We start from the raw sequence: 15,994 nt of genomic DNA on the forward strand, positions 1-15,994 counted from the left end.
GGGTTAGAGTTAGGGCGCATGCTTAGGAGTAAGTTTTGAATAGGAAGAGGTGAGGTAACAGCAACAAAATCAGAGCTGTCCCAGGGGTTAAGTGTTGATTGGGTCTTTGTTATCTGAAACCCTTCAAATAGCTACTTTTCTCTGGCTTGACTTTGTCCACTTCTCCAGTTTTACATACCTGCCACCTTAGAGACTGTGGGCTATGCCCAGCCATTAACCAATCAATTGCTGATAATTTTAGAAAAGAGTCAGTTCCTCATTAGAATCAGAATAAAACCTATTTGACTCATTTGGCATCTAATAAACCGAACTGTGCATCATAACAGCACAGAAGGGTGGAAATAGTATAGACTTTAGACTCAGACAAGCCAGAGTTCATATTTTGCTTCTACTACATACTATCGGTGTGATCAAGGCAAATTACTCTCTGAGACTTTATTTTCTCCCGTGTAAAACTGGAATGATTATACTAACCTCATAAGGCACAAGTAAGAATAGAATGGGGAAAAAAAAAATGAACAAACTGAGAAAAAATAACACACTTAGCAGAGTATCACTCATAATAAAAGGCAGCTAATTCCCTCCATCCCTGATGTAAATGCAGTCACCTCCAAGGCCCATGTACTCATCACCTGGGGTCCTGGCGTTGACTAGTCCTGACATTTTGACTTGTGTTAGTTTCCTTATCCATAATAATTGGTGCACACACACACACACAAAAAGCCAGTAGCCAGCCCAGTTATCCATAATAGTCGCCAATATTTAAACACCAAACAATATGGCAAATATAAAGTAAGCATTTCACACAAAATAGAAGAAGGAAAGGCTGGAAAGAGATGAGAAGCAAATTCACAACTTTAGCTGTCCATTCTCTGAGAGAAAGTGCTATGGTCTTTTTAAAGTGTTGTAATTTTAATCCAGAAATGTAACATTATAAAGCACATTTATATAGAAATATTACATAAGTACATTTAATTGAATTACAGAATCTCAAGGTCATTAAGTCCTAACCCTCATCTAATTCCTGAATACTATTTAAAATGATTTTACTTTTAATTTACTCTTAGAGTGCATTTAAAAAAATCACATATGAGGTACACAAGAGATACACAAAATGTTCACAGCCCAAGAATAAGAGGTTAGAAATGGCTGAGGAAGGTTATTGACTTAGGATCCTTTCAGCTCAGATGTACTGAGCTGTAACTGGGTATATAAAAAAAAAAAAATAATAATCCCTCAAAAGATACGGGTTAGAAGGAACTTCCAAATGGAAATCCAGTGGTTGTTCACACGGGAGACAAGGCAACTGAGAAGTGAGGATTTAATGAAAGGGGACATGTGACGGGCTCCTCTAGTCCTGCATTTCTCAGGGTCTGGTGCACGATCCATGTATATCTCGGTCCTTCAGGGAAGAGAGGGCGGATATTGAAAACTCAAGCTCTTGGACCCTGTCTCTGAACTATGGACAGAATCTTCCAAGATTGAGTCCTGAAATTAGCATTTTTCATAAAGATTTGCATTTTAATAAATTCCGAGTGTAAAACCAGACTTGTAATGTGAAAGGAAGTTAAAAGACAGGGATTGTACCCATCGTTGAAAAGAAGCAAAGCAGATTATGTATTAAAAGAGAAAAACAGGAAAATCAGAAAAGCCAATCATTTTCTTAATGTGCTTATTATATGTCATGACGTATCATTCAGAAAGCTCATCACATAACTCAGTCCCAGCTCAACTACACTAAGAAAATCTCACTAGAAATATTACCCCACGCTTCTAAAATCATTCTCAAAGTTTAGTCAAATTAAAACCAGAAGGCTCGACGCAGAGAATATTCACTTGCCCTAATATTACTCTAATGCTCACTGTTATATTTTCTTTTTAAAGTCAGAACTTTCAGGTCTTTAGAGAAAGGAAAGCCTAGTGGAAAAATACCATTGTTTTGTCGGGCATAAATATGCCTTTCTAGAATAGCAGTAAAGCTGCATTCCACCACATAAAGCTAAATTCTTCAGAAAAAAGTTCTCAGGAGATAATAGTAGATGTTTAACATTAAAACTCTAACAGAGAATTTTCTTAAATTTCCAGGAAAAAAAAAAAACACCTTTCTCCAGTTCACTGGGAGATCAGGAAAGTATAGCTGATATTAACAGAACAGTGAGTTCCTCCTACTCTGTTCTAACCACTGCTCCTGAGGCCCTAACTTTAAATCACAAGTTAAAGTATCTTAAAGTTAAATAATTAGAGGCAAGAGAGGGGGAGCAATCCAAATTCAGATCAGCATGAAATGCAGAGTTTGTGGCTTCACCTTGGTCATCAGGTCATGTAACCTTTCATTTGCCTTATTCCTGGAACTTCACACATATCCTGAAATACATACCACTTACCTAAATCCATGCTGAGGAGATCATCCACCTACAGCAATCAGATAAAAGTTGAGAAGCACAAAGCACTGCAGAATTCTAAGAAATCACAGGTACTATTTGTCTGGGCCAATCAAGGAAGGTTCTTGAAGACTTTATGAAAAAAAAAGCCCTGATAAACAATATCATAGAAGTGCAATTTGGCAATAACTATAATAATTTTAAATGCACATACTCTTTATTCCAGAAATTTTAATTCTATATAATATGTATTGATATATAATAGAATTTACAAATATGCCCAACATGTTCAGAAGAATGAGTATACAGGTATGTTCACTGCAACATGATTTTTATTAGCAAAAGAGGGAGCTCCGGTGTTAAATGTTCAATAGACTGTGGTGTATACACACGATGGAATAGTATGCAGCCATGAAAAATGATATTATTGATCTGTAAGTGCTATTATTTTAAATAAAGAGAAAAGGCAAGGTAAGAAAAAAAGGGGTAAACAGATAGCCAAGAAAGGACATTGCAAAAGAGAAAACATGAGTAAAAACAGGATGTCAAAAATGCAGGACATACTGGAGAAGGACAAATCATCAAATCTGAAGTAGAATGCACTAAGGGAAATTATAAAGCCAAAAACTACAATGGCAGATTGGAATATTAAATATTAGACTAGGATTAGGGCTTCACTCAGTAGACATTGGGAGATCCAATCTTGTCTTTAGTCTATGTTAAACTAAGCAGTATATACATTAATCCAAAGATGAAAAATGGGTGGAAGAGACCATTTTGAAGATTATCATAAAAGCCTAGGTGGAGAAAGGCATTAAGGGTGTGAATTAGGGTAATGATTTGGATAATCAAGCATAAAGCAAAGATGAGAGAGATATTGAGCAGTCTAACAGATAAAACTTGGGAATTGATAGAATATGTAGAAGAAAATCAGCAAGAGAGAAATGAAGGTGACAAATATTTTTCCAAAATTGAGGATATGGGATACTGGAAAGATGATGAAGCTATTCATGGAGGTGAACAAGATTAAATGAGGAACAAGCTTATAAAGGAAGGTTATAAGCTTGATTTTCTAAAGGATAGTCTGAGGAGCGAGTGGAAGAGAGACTGAACAGAAACTTGGAATGCAGATCTGAAATTCAAGAAAAAGGCTAAGTCATGAGATAAAAAATGGGGGATCATCTTAAGAGAGACGATGTTTGATACTGTGGGACTACAGAGATTTCCAAGGATGAAAAAAGAAAAAAACATAGAAAGACAAAATTTAGATAAGACCTATGAAGAAAGAGGCAGAGAAACAAAAGGACACGATTGGGAAGAAAGAATCAGAGTGGGAAATGTTATAGAGGTGAAGGAACAAGAGAAGATGTCAAGTAACTAAAGTGAACATATTAAAATGTCTTGGATGACCTGTGAGAGGGCAGCATCAGCAGACTGGTTGGAATGAGCCACAACAGGGTATTCAAAAACTGAGGTACGAAGGGGAGCTGAAGAAGTGAAAGTAGGTAGTGTAGGTAGCTCTTTGGGGAAACCACACAGTAAAAGGAGTGCGCTTTAAATCCTAACCTCTATTCCTACAGCTATAATCCCGTCTGGAAATGGGTTTTCTTGTTGTGTTAATGAGACAGTACTAGTTTAGGGTGTGTCTTAAATCAATCTCTTTTGAGATATAAGAGAGATTAAACAAGCAAGGAAGCAAGCTGAGATGGGAGAAGATAGATGCCAAGCCATACAGAGATATCCAAGGAATCAGGAAACAGAAGCTGAAGAGACAAGGACGTTCCCGCAGAGCCAACAGAGAGAAAAAGGCTTCCCCTAGAGCCAGCTCCCTGAATTCAGACTTCTAGCCTCCCAAACTGTGAGAAAATAAATTTCTGTTTGTTAAAGCCATCTTCTTGTGTTATTTCTGTTATAGCAGCACTAGGTAACTAAGACAAGGAGTATGAATGATAGGATGGTGTTCTAGGGGAGTTAGGAGTGACCAGGAATGACTTCTTGTTGGCTGTGATAGTGATAGGAGGTGGTGGGTGGTGTTACTGCTTGTGGGAATGGGGATCGGGAGAGAGGAGACTGAGTCCCCAGGTCCGCTATCCAAAATCATGGGAAAGAGAGGCGCTCATCCAGAACCAAGGAAAAGTGAAGAAGTCGAAAGACTTTACCAAGTCAAGCATCTGCAGAGAAATCATGAAAACATTTGTAAGAACTGCACCTTTGAGTGGAAAGTTTATTTCAGCATATTTTGGGAAAGTGGGAGGCAATATTAATTAAATATAAACTTATTTGTGTATTTGTTTGTTCCCCAACTTGTCCCAGAAAGAATTTAAGGCAGCCACAAAACTCTATGTGTTGGATAAATGCCACACGTCCTGGAATATGAGCTAAACTCCCTTGGACATCGGTCCTGTAAGACCCAAGCAAGTAGATCATAAACAAAGAGCTCAAAGAAAGCACCAAGCTCTTAAACAGAAGGAAATAAAACTATGAAGGGGCCAAGATGAGAAGGACAGATCCCGCAGGTGTACCTGAGTGCTAAACTGGTCCCCACCACATCAAAAGCAATGGCACTGCCCCTAATTCCAATTGCTGAAACATTTTCACAGCTGGGAATTAAAATAAGCTGTCAGCCAGCTCAAAAAGGTTTTTTAATTCAAAATAAATCAAGCTAACAACCTGCAGATGTTTGGGAAGAAAATGTTTGGGTGACTCATTTTCAAAACCCAATTCTCTAACCTTACCATTTCAGCATTTCTGAATGGCTGCTACCTGCCCTTAGCTTCTAAACATGAGGCACGCTGGAAAGCTGGCATTCTCAGACTTAACATTGGTCTAACACATTGATGAATAATCATGAATTCCATCTGGTAAACTAAACTAAAATTGGGAATCAAGAGCAGACAATTGGTCAAATTATTTAACCTGTATGAAGTCCCTGGTTCTCTAGGGATTCCTCACTCTCTGATAGTAGATGAAGTTAATCAGTTTTGCCCACCAGCCTTGGTGTCTAGGTTTGCAGTAATCTTTTTAACCATATTTCTTAGAACAAGTAGAAATAATCTACTTAAGGGTTGAACAACAGAATAGAAACATGAGGGGAAAGAAGGAGCACAAGAGAGTACAGAAAGAATGAGTAATATGGCAAACTCCAGAAAAATGGTCAAAGACAAATCAGCACATCATGGCCCAGGACAACCATGGGAAGTGCATGCTTCAGTGAACCATCCACCAATGACAGAAGAAGGTGCAGCTTCAGCTTCTTCACCTGAGAAGCATCTATGTTCATTGGGGCTTGATTTCCTCCCACTGATGAGTATGAAACAGGCCATAATAATAAATGCAGTGCTAATCTGGTTCTGAAATTGGCTAGCTGTTGATTGATCAAAGCAATCAGGGGGTGGATTAGATCATAGCCAGTGGAATTTGAGCCTCTTCACCCATCGTATCCAGAAGATGTTTTTGTCCCTACTGGGAGGCCTTCCCTTCTTCTTTAGCCTACCCTAGCCCTAAGTCACCAATTATGAGAAGCCATCTGTGGCCTCTATTTTTGCCTCTTTCATTTATCCGTGTTGTTAGTTACCATCAAGTCGATTCTGACTCATAGTGACCCAATAGGACAGAGTAGAACTACCTGTCTTAGTCATCTAGTGCTGCTAGAACAGAAATACCACAGGTGGATGGCTTCAATAAAGACAAGTTTATTCTCTCACAATCCAGTAGGATAGAAGTCCAAATTTAGGGCTCCAGCTCCAGGGGAAGGCTTTCTCTTTCTGTTGGCTCCAAAGGAAGGTGCTTGTGATGCATCAGTCTTCCCTTGGTCTGGAAGCATCTCAACACAGGAACCTCAGGCCCATAGGACGCGCTCTGCTCCTGGCACTACATTTTTGGTGGTATGAGGTCCCCCACTCTCTGGTTGCTTCCCTTCCTTTTCATCTCTTGAGAGAGAAAAGATGATGCAGGCCACACTCCAGGGAAACTCCCTTTATGTTGGATCAGAGATGTGACCCAGTAAGGGTGTTACAAGCCCACCCTAAACCTCTTTAACCATACGCAGAGATTACAATTTGTAACACATAGGAAAAATCACAAAATGGAGGACAACCACACATGGCCTAAGCAAGTCGACACATATTTGGGGGGGACATGGTTCAGTCCGTTACACTGCCCCATTGAGTTTCCAAGGAGCACCTGGTGGATTCGAACTGCTGACCTTTTGGTTAGCAGCTGTAGCTCTTAACCACTACGCCACCAGGGTTTCCCAGTATAGGACCAAGCATATTATGTTTGCTGAATTAACTATTTTCTAAATTATTCAGTTAAGCTCATTAAAGAGAAAATATTTTTAATGGAAGCAAATTCAAAAGTCTCAAAAAAATGTTCTTTAGACACGAAGCCAGTTTCCCAAATATTTGATGGCTTTTTTTTTTCTTTATTCAGTATGAGCTCTACACCAATCAAAGGTCTTCAACTAGAGGTTATTTGATCAAACTGAGAATGAGAAGGAAGATCTCCCAGAAACATAATTACATTTATTTCTGCTTTGGAGCCTCTTCATGTCTCAATGACATGGAAAAAAATAAAAGGATCTCCCCTGCCTCTCGTTTTAAGAATACAAATGACCCAGAATACGACACTAAGGAAAGACAAAAGGCCATAAGAGATAATTAGCTGTAAGTGAAGAAATGACCAGCAGGAATGACGTGTTCTGCTCTGATCCTATTTGCTTTCCCATCACATACACTTGATGGGAAAGGGTAGAGAACTTCTACTCTGCTGTTTACCTACAGCTAAAGACTATCACTTAAAGGTCAGCATACTTCATAAATGAAAATCAATCAACTACCACAATTGTATTCCTTTCCAAAGAGCCTGTATGGCCAAAAGGGCATACACAGAGCTTGATTCACTTCCACATTACAGAAAATAGACTTTTCTAGCCATAATTATGTCTAATTTAAATTGTTAAAATCAAGTACCTTAATGGTGCAGTGGTTATGCTTGGCTGCTAACCGAAAGGTGAGCAGTTCAAATCCACCAGGGCTCCATGGGAGAAAGATGTAACATTCTGCTTCCATAAAGATTATAGCCTTGGGAACCCTATGCAGCACTTCTACCCTGTCCTATAGAGTCACTATGAATTGGAATCAACTTGACAGCAATGGGCTTGACTTTCGTTGGTAGTTAGCTCTCCTATTTACTAGTTATGCCACCCTCAGCAAGTCATTTCATTTAGTCAGTCAACGAATATCTCTGAAACGCCTACTACTGTCAGGCACTATGCCAGTGCTGGAGACACACTGGATAGATGGATAGACATGGTCTCAGCAATCACAGAGCTTAATCTGGTTCTTCTACCTTAGCGCCCCCTATTGGTAAACTTGGGCTCCTGACACAAAGAGTTCTAATTAGGAGTAAATAATATGTCAGGTGTCAAACACAATGTTGTAATTGTTAGTTGCTGTCGAGTTGATTCCGAGTCATGGTGACCCCAAGCATGCAGAGTAGAACTGCTCCATAGGGTTTTTAGTGGTGCAAATGGTTAAGTGCTCTCTGCTAGCTGAAAGGTTGATGGTTTGAACCCACCCCAGAGGCACCTCGGAAGACAAGTCTGGCGATCTGCTTCTGAAAGGTTGAACACGATACGTGGTAAATAATATAGATTCATTTAGTGGACAAACAAATCAGTCTTAGAAGAAATACACTAGAATTATCCTTAGAAGTGAGGATGGTGACACTTTAACTGGTTCACTTGGGACACATTATCAGGCAAGACTAATCACTAAATGTGACATCATGTTTCATAGAGGGTCAGCAAACATGAGAAAAACTTCAAGGAGCTCGGCTGGCACAATAGCTTTAACAATGGGCTCAAGCATAAAGATCATGGAGACGGCACAGGACTGGGCAATGTTTCATTATGTTGCCATGAGTCAGAGCTGATTCGATGGCAGCAACCCACAACAACACTAAGTGGAAAATACTACAGTTAGCATTAATTAAATGAAATAATATCTGAGTTCTATGAACTGTAAAGTGCAATACAATTGTTGCTGTTATCATTTCAAAGAGTCACTCTGCATTTTTAGAATAAATTATTAAAATAAAGCCAGTATTACATTTCCATTAGTTAAAAATACAGAATTATATATGTGTCTAAACTTTCAATGTGGTTTTCTAATGACTTATGCATACTTCATTATTGTCTAGTGCTGTCCAGTTGATCCCAATTCATGGTGACCTCATGTGTTACACAGAGGAACTGCTCCATAAGGTTTGCCTGGCTATAATCTTTAGAGAAGCAGATTGCCAGGCCTTTTCTTCCGAGGACCCACTGGGTGAGTTTGAACCTCAAATCCTTCAGTAACCAGCCAAGAGCAAATCATTTGCACCACATTTATGGGAACTTTGTACACACTTTAGATGCCAGAAAATGTCGTTAAGTAGCCTCATCTTTCACCACTCGCCATAAACACTCTACACACCAGATACGCCAAAAGGCTTTCAGTTTCCTGATAGACAAGCTCATTCACTCTGTGCTCCAATGGGGTCCTACGCAGACTACGGTCCTGTGGCACCATTGTGTATTTGTCTGTCTCCTCACCCAACAGTGAAGTCTTCAAGAACAAGGGTCATTTTTTACTTTAGCTCTGTATCCCCACTGGCTTCTTGCTTGATTCCTGGGATATAAGAAGGGTTTGGTTCATAAATGTTCATTATTTTTAAAAAATAATCTTTAAGTGAATGGATAAGAGGAGAAAAATAAAATATATTACTTACGTCCTGATCATCTCTTTTATATGTAAAATAAAACATGCTAGAAGAATCGCTGTTTGTTTTCTATTCATCCTGAATTCAGCAAACATTTAATAAGCACACACTTAACTATCGTGTACACAGCCATATACAAGACCCTCTGAGTGATATAAAAATGGCAGACACCGCACACAGAGTACACGGATTTGCAAACTCTGAAGGCAACAAAAACACTTTGGAGATCATATTATTCACACCTATTATTTTATAGGTGATGAAACTGAGGTCACAGTGTGTGACTTGCCCAAGGTCAAAAAACAACAACTAACATGTATTATGCACTAACCATGTGTCAAGTACTTTGCATGTATTGCCTCCTTTATTCTTCAAAACCTCACTATGAAATAAGTGCTATTATTCTCACCCGCTTCACAGACAATGAAACTTAGCGTTAGGGACGCTAAGTAACTTGCAAGTTAAGTAACTTGCCCACGGTAAAGTCGAGTCTGAGAAGGAGGCCACACTCCCCTATCTAATTCTCTTGCTAACCCACCACACTGACCGAATGATCGAAACAAATGGAAAGCAACATGTGAGCAGAATTCCAAGCAAAATACAACCTGAACGAACCCAAAAACCATCATGCTAAGTTACAAAAGGACAAATACTGTATGCTTCCACTTCCAAGAAACAAGCAAAGGTATAGCAACCAACATTTATTAGTGGTTACCAAGGGTGGGAATAAGGGCTCGTTGCTTAGGAAGCACTGAGCTTCTGTTAATGGTGGGGAGATCATTTGGAAAAGCAAAATGTAAGGGTTGCACAGCACAAGGAAGGCAATGAATGTCACTGAACTGTACCTGTAAAAACTGGTGAATTGGAGGTGGAGCCAAGATGGTGGAATAGACAGGCACTTCCGTCGAGCCCTCTTTACAAGACCCGAAAAAACAAGTGAAACGAGTATATTTGTGACAAGCTGGGAGCCCTGAGCCTCAAAGGCAAGCTTAGACAATGAACTGAGGGGCAGGGGGAGTAAGAGGCTGTTCAGAAGTGGAGAAGATTTACTGGACCTGAATCGCGGGGAGCCCTCAGGCACCATTCCCAGATCAGCTGTGGCAGCAGCGGGCTGGTCCTAGCATTCGACCTCAGTTTCCTCAGGGAGAACCAGCCAGCCACACAGCCCACTCACACTTCCAGAACCTGCAGAGAAGGGCGCTCTCGGCAAAAGCTAAGTACTTGTGTATATTTTACCACGCCCCCCACACACACGCCCCCAAGCCGGTTTCAGCAGCTGAATCCCAGGGCCTGAGATAGACCCTGGTGAGCACCTAGAGCCAGCCTCCAGGCCTTGGGGAAGGAAAAAACTGGCAACTCGGGGGAAAAGATAATTTGCTAGCTCCATTAACTGGGGGACCTCAGGACAGAAGCAGCTCCTGCCCCAGCATAAACTGTCCATGGGCCTTGAGCATCTTTCCCTTCTGCATGGACCTGTGTGGGCCTATTTCGGGAGAATAGGCCCTTGTTGGCAAACTCCAACCATTTCAGCTATGCAGTGGAGAGGTGGGTGTTTGACGCTTGACATTGCTTTGCCTATTAAACAAGGTCCTCACCTACCCACATCAGGGACCTAAGGACTGGTACCTCCACTCAGGTCACCCAGCCACCCGTGACAGGGGTCCAAAGATAACTTGTACCACCCAGTCCTTACAACCAAAAACTTTGGGTGCCCATGGTCCGTCTGCAGAACCCACCCACCAGCACACTCTAGGGAACAGAGACATGTTTTCCTCAGAGACACTTGGGGGTCGGTTCTCAGCCCACTGCCTTGTTCAGAGCATGACCCCCTGCTATGATCAGGTACTGATATAAACGCCAATCACCCCTGCCCCTCTAAGACTGTAGGACAGAGCCTGTACCACACAGTTGATATCAGCTACCTGGAAACCTGAGCTGAATTCAAACAAGAAAACTGAATGGACTCCTAGACTGATATACCTGATAACAGCTCTAGCCAGCTGGGGACAGGATGTCAGAGCTCCAAAGGTGAAAATAATCAAGCTAGCTCACTCAACCAGTCCATAGGGGTATACCAAAACAAAACAAAGCAAGCAGTTACGACGCAGTAAGCAAGCATAAACTAATACAATAACTTATGGCTCAGAGACAACAATCAATATCAAGTCACATAAAGAAACAGGCCGTGATCACCTCAACAGACTCTCAAAACAAAGAATCCAGGGATCTTCTAGATGAAAGTGCATTCCTGGAATTACCAGATGCAGAATACAAAAGTTTAATATACAGAACCCTTCAAGACATCAGGAAGGAAATGAGGCAATACGTAAAACAAGCCAAGGAACACACAGATAAAGCAACTGAAGAAATCAGAAAGATTATTCAGGAACATAATGAAAAGTTTAATAAGCTTGAAAAATCCATAGACAGACAGCAATCAGAAATTCAAAAGATTAACAATAACATTACAGAATTCGATAACTCAATAGAAAGTCAGAGGAGCAGAATTGACCAAGTAGAAGCTAGAATTTCTGAACTCGAAGATAAATCACTTGGCACTAATATATTTGAAGAAAAATCAGATAAAAGAATTTTAAAAAATGAAGAAACCTAAGAATCATGTGGGACTCTATCAAGAGAAATAACCTACGAGTGATTGAAGTACCAGAACAGGGACGGATAACAGAAAATACAGAGAAAATTGTTGAAGATTTGTTGGGAGAAAACTTCTCTTATATTGTGAAAGATGAGAAGATATCTATCCAAGATGCTCATCGAACTCCACATAAGATAGATCTTAAAAGAAAGTCACCAAGACATATTATAATCAAACTTGCCAAAACCAAAGATAAAGAGAGAACTATAAGAGCAGCTAGGGATAAAACAAAAGTCACCTACAAAGGAGAGCCAATAAGAATAAGCTCGGACTACTTGGCAGAAACCATGCAGGCAAGAAGGCAATGGGATGGCATATTTAAAAAATTGAAGGAAAAAAATTGTCTGTCAAGAATCATATATCCATCAAAACTGTCTCTTAAATGTGAAGGCGAAATTAAGACATTTCCAGATAAACACAAGTTGAGGGAATTCGTAAAAACCAAACCAAACTACAAGAAATATTAAAGGGAGTTCTTTGGTTAGAAAATCAATAATATCAGGTATCAACCCAAGACTAGAACACTGGGCACAGCAACCAGGAGTCAACCCAGACAGGGAAACCCAAAAAAAACAAAGCAACACTCAAAAAAAAAAAAAAAAAGCCCAACACACGGTAACAGCGATGTTGTTATAAAAAAGAAGAAAACATTAGAATAATAAAGAGGGACTAAGAAACGTAATCATACGCTTTCCATACGGAGAGGAAGATACGGCAATACAAAGAAATAAAAGTTAGTTTTAAATTTAGAAAAATAGGGGTAAATAATAATGTAACCACAAAGGAGACAAACTATTCTACTCAACAAAATAAAGTACAGGGGAAAAATAGAAACTCAACAGAAACAAAATCAACAACAACAAATATGAGGAAAGGACAATATATAAAGAAAATCTACTCAGCACAAAAAATCAAGTGGGAAAAAGAAACTGTCAACACACAGAAAAAGACATCAAAATGATGGCACTAAATTCACACCCACCCATAACTACCCTGAATGTAAGTGGACTAAACGCACCAATAAAGAGACAGAGAGTGGCAGAATGGATTAACAAACAAGATCTATATGCTGCCTACAAGAGACACACCTTAGACTTACAGACACAACCAAACTAAAACTCAAAGGATGGAAAAAAAATATATCAAGCAAACAACAATCAAAAAAGAGCAGGAGTGGCAAGATTAATTTCTAACAAAATAGACTTTAAAGTTAAATGCATCAGAAGGGATAAGGAAGGACCCTATATAATAATTAAAGGGAAAATACACCAAGAAGATATAACCATATTAAATATTAATACACCCAATGACAGGACTGCAAGATACATAAAACAAACTCTATCGGGATTGAAAAATGAGATAGACAGCTCCAAAATAATACTAGGAGACTTCAACACACCACTTTCAGTGAAGGACAGGACATCCAGAAAGAAGCTCAATAAAGACACGGAAGATCTAAATGCCACAATCAACCCACTTGACCTCGTAGACATACACAGAACACTCCACCCAACAGCAACCAAGTATACTTTCTTTTCTAGTGCACATGGAACGTTCTCTAGAATAGACCACATATTAGGTCATAAAGCAAGCCTTAGCAGAATCCAAAACATTGAAATATTACAAAGCATCTTTTCTGACCATAAGGCCATAAAAGTGGAAATCAATAACAGGAAAAGAAATCAAACACTTGGGAACTGAACAATAACCTGCTCAAAAAAGACTGGATTATAGAAGACACTAAGGATGGAATAAAGACATTCAGAGAATCCAATGAGAATGAAAACACTTCCTATCAGAACCTTTGGGACACAGCAAAAGCGGTGCTCAGGGGCCAATTTATATCAATAAATGCACACATCCAAAAAGAAGAAAGGGCCAAAATCAAAGAATTATCCCTACAACTTGAACAAATAGAAAGAGAGCAACAAAAGAAACCCACAGGCACCAGAAGAAAATAAATAATAAAAATCAGAGTTGAACTAAATGAAATAGAAAACAGAAAAACATCTGAAAGAATTAACAAGACCAAAAGCTGGTTTTTTGAAAAAATCAACAAAATTGATAAACCACTGGCCAAAATGACAAAAGAAAAACAGGAGAGGAAGCAAATAACCCGAATAAGAAATGAGATGGCTGATATTACAACAGACCCAAGTGAAATTAAAAGAATCAAATCAGATTACTACGAAAAACTATACTCGAATTTGAAAACAAAAAGGGCCACATGAACCAGAGACTACATCATCTTGAGACCTTCGAAGAACTAGATGGTGCCCGGCTACGACCAATGACTACCCTGACAGGGAACACAACAGAGAGCCCCTGAGGGAGCAGGAGAGCAGTGGGATGCAGACCCCAAATTCTCATAAGACCAAACTTAATGGTCTGACTGAGACTGGAAGGACCCCAGTGGTCATGGCCCCCAGACCTTCTGTTGCCCCAGGACAGGAACCATTCCCGAAGGCAACTCTTCAGATACGGATTGGACTGGACAGTGGGTTGGAGAGGGATGCTGGTGAGGAGTGAGCTTCTTGGATCAGGTGGACACTAGAGGCTATGTTGGCATCTCCTGCCTGGAGGGGAGATGAGAGGGTGGAGGGGGTTAGAAGCTGGCGAAATGGACACAAAAAAGGAGAGTGGAGGGAGAGAGTGGGCTGTCTTATTTAAAAAAAAAAAAAAAGGGAGAGTAATTGGGAGTGTGTAGCAAGGTGTATATGGGTTTTTGTGTGAGACTGACTTGATTTGTAAACTTTCACTTAAAGCACAATAAAAATTATTTAAAAAGACTGGTGAATTGGCAAACGTTTTGTTATGTATATTTGTACCACAATTCCAAAAGAAAAAAAAGAGGAACTCCAAGCAGGACCACTGCTAACCTGGTTTCTGTCAACAGAGCCGCAAGCGACATCAGCAATGGCCTGAGGCTTCAGCTGCAGCTCAGAGGTGGGCCGATCCAGGGTGCGCAACAGCTTATAACTTCTCCTCTCTCTTGTTATTTATTAAATGGGATTCTGGTTACTTTAATAAAACGAAAAAGAAGGCAATTTTTCTTTCTCTGTCTCCCCCACCCTCCCCCTTTCTCTGTCTCTCACACACAGGAATAGAGGCAGAAAGAATGTGTGGGGCTAACGGCTCAGAACCATAGACCATCCCCCAGGCCACATGTTCTAATCGGCCAGTGCAGGCCTCTCTTCACCAAAGCAGGACATCTCAGAGTCCCCTGTGAAGGACGTGACTCATTGCCCCCGACCCTGGGCATGCAGAGCCAGCAGGCCTGGCCAGGGAGTTCCTTTGGGAGGCGCTCCTGCCACCTAGCATGCAGACACCTAGAAGAAGTGATGTGGGTTGAAGATGGGATATAAGATAACCTCGAAGTTGCAGAAGGTTTTCAAATAAATACCATTTGTTACTTTCCCCAGACTATTGTAAAAGCTAGAGAGCAAATGAGCATTTATACGTCAAATTCAGTAAATTAAGGCCATAGTTGTAAACCAGCCAAAGACTCTTGAGATGCTGTGATAGCTTCCAGCATCACAGCAACATGCAAGAAAACACAGCATGACAAACTGACAGACAGGTGGGGAGAAGGTCAGTGGAGTCCCTCTTAAACTGTAGAGTTCAGTTTCATAGCTCCAACCACTTTCCCCCATAAAGGTGCATACATACATACATACATACACACACACAAGCAGAATATACTGTATTCTTCATCTAGTGGGGGAAATATAGACCTTGGGAGAGAATAGCTGGAAACTAAAGGGCAGTCAGATCGGGTTCACAAGCTGGCAGACCACTGGTGACTGGGGTGGGGAAAAGGGAGAATGGGAAACAGCCCCTTCAGGCCCAGCAAAGGGAGTCCAGTTACAGCATACGAGGGCAAAACCACTTCAAAGCCTAGATACTGGCAGCCTGAATCCCACTAAGGATTGAAATAAAATACTACCTATTTCCCCAGGCCTGGAGCTACAATTCCAACAGCTTAATTCTTCCACAGAGCCTTGGTTAGTGATCAAGATCCCCGTCCCTCCCTGGCCCGTTCAGCATACGAGTGGTCTGCGTTTATGTAGGTGTTTTAATTTTTGGGAAGCAATATGAGATGATGAGAAGGCATAACCACAAAAGATATTTTTATGGAGGAAAAAGGCACTTTATTTTTTTACTCCTGCCACCTGCAAAGTCCTTTTAGAGCCAC

The sequence above is a fragment of the Elephas maximus genome, chromosome 24 (genome assembly GCF_024166365.1).
Source record: "Elephas maximus indicus isolate mEleMax1 chromosome 24, mEleMax1 primary haplotype, whole genome shotgun sequence".
Classification (NCBI taxonomy): Eukaryota; Metazoa; Chordata; class Mammalia; order Proboscidea; family Elephantidae; genus Elephas; species Elephas maximus.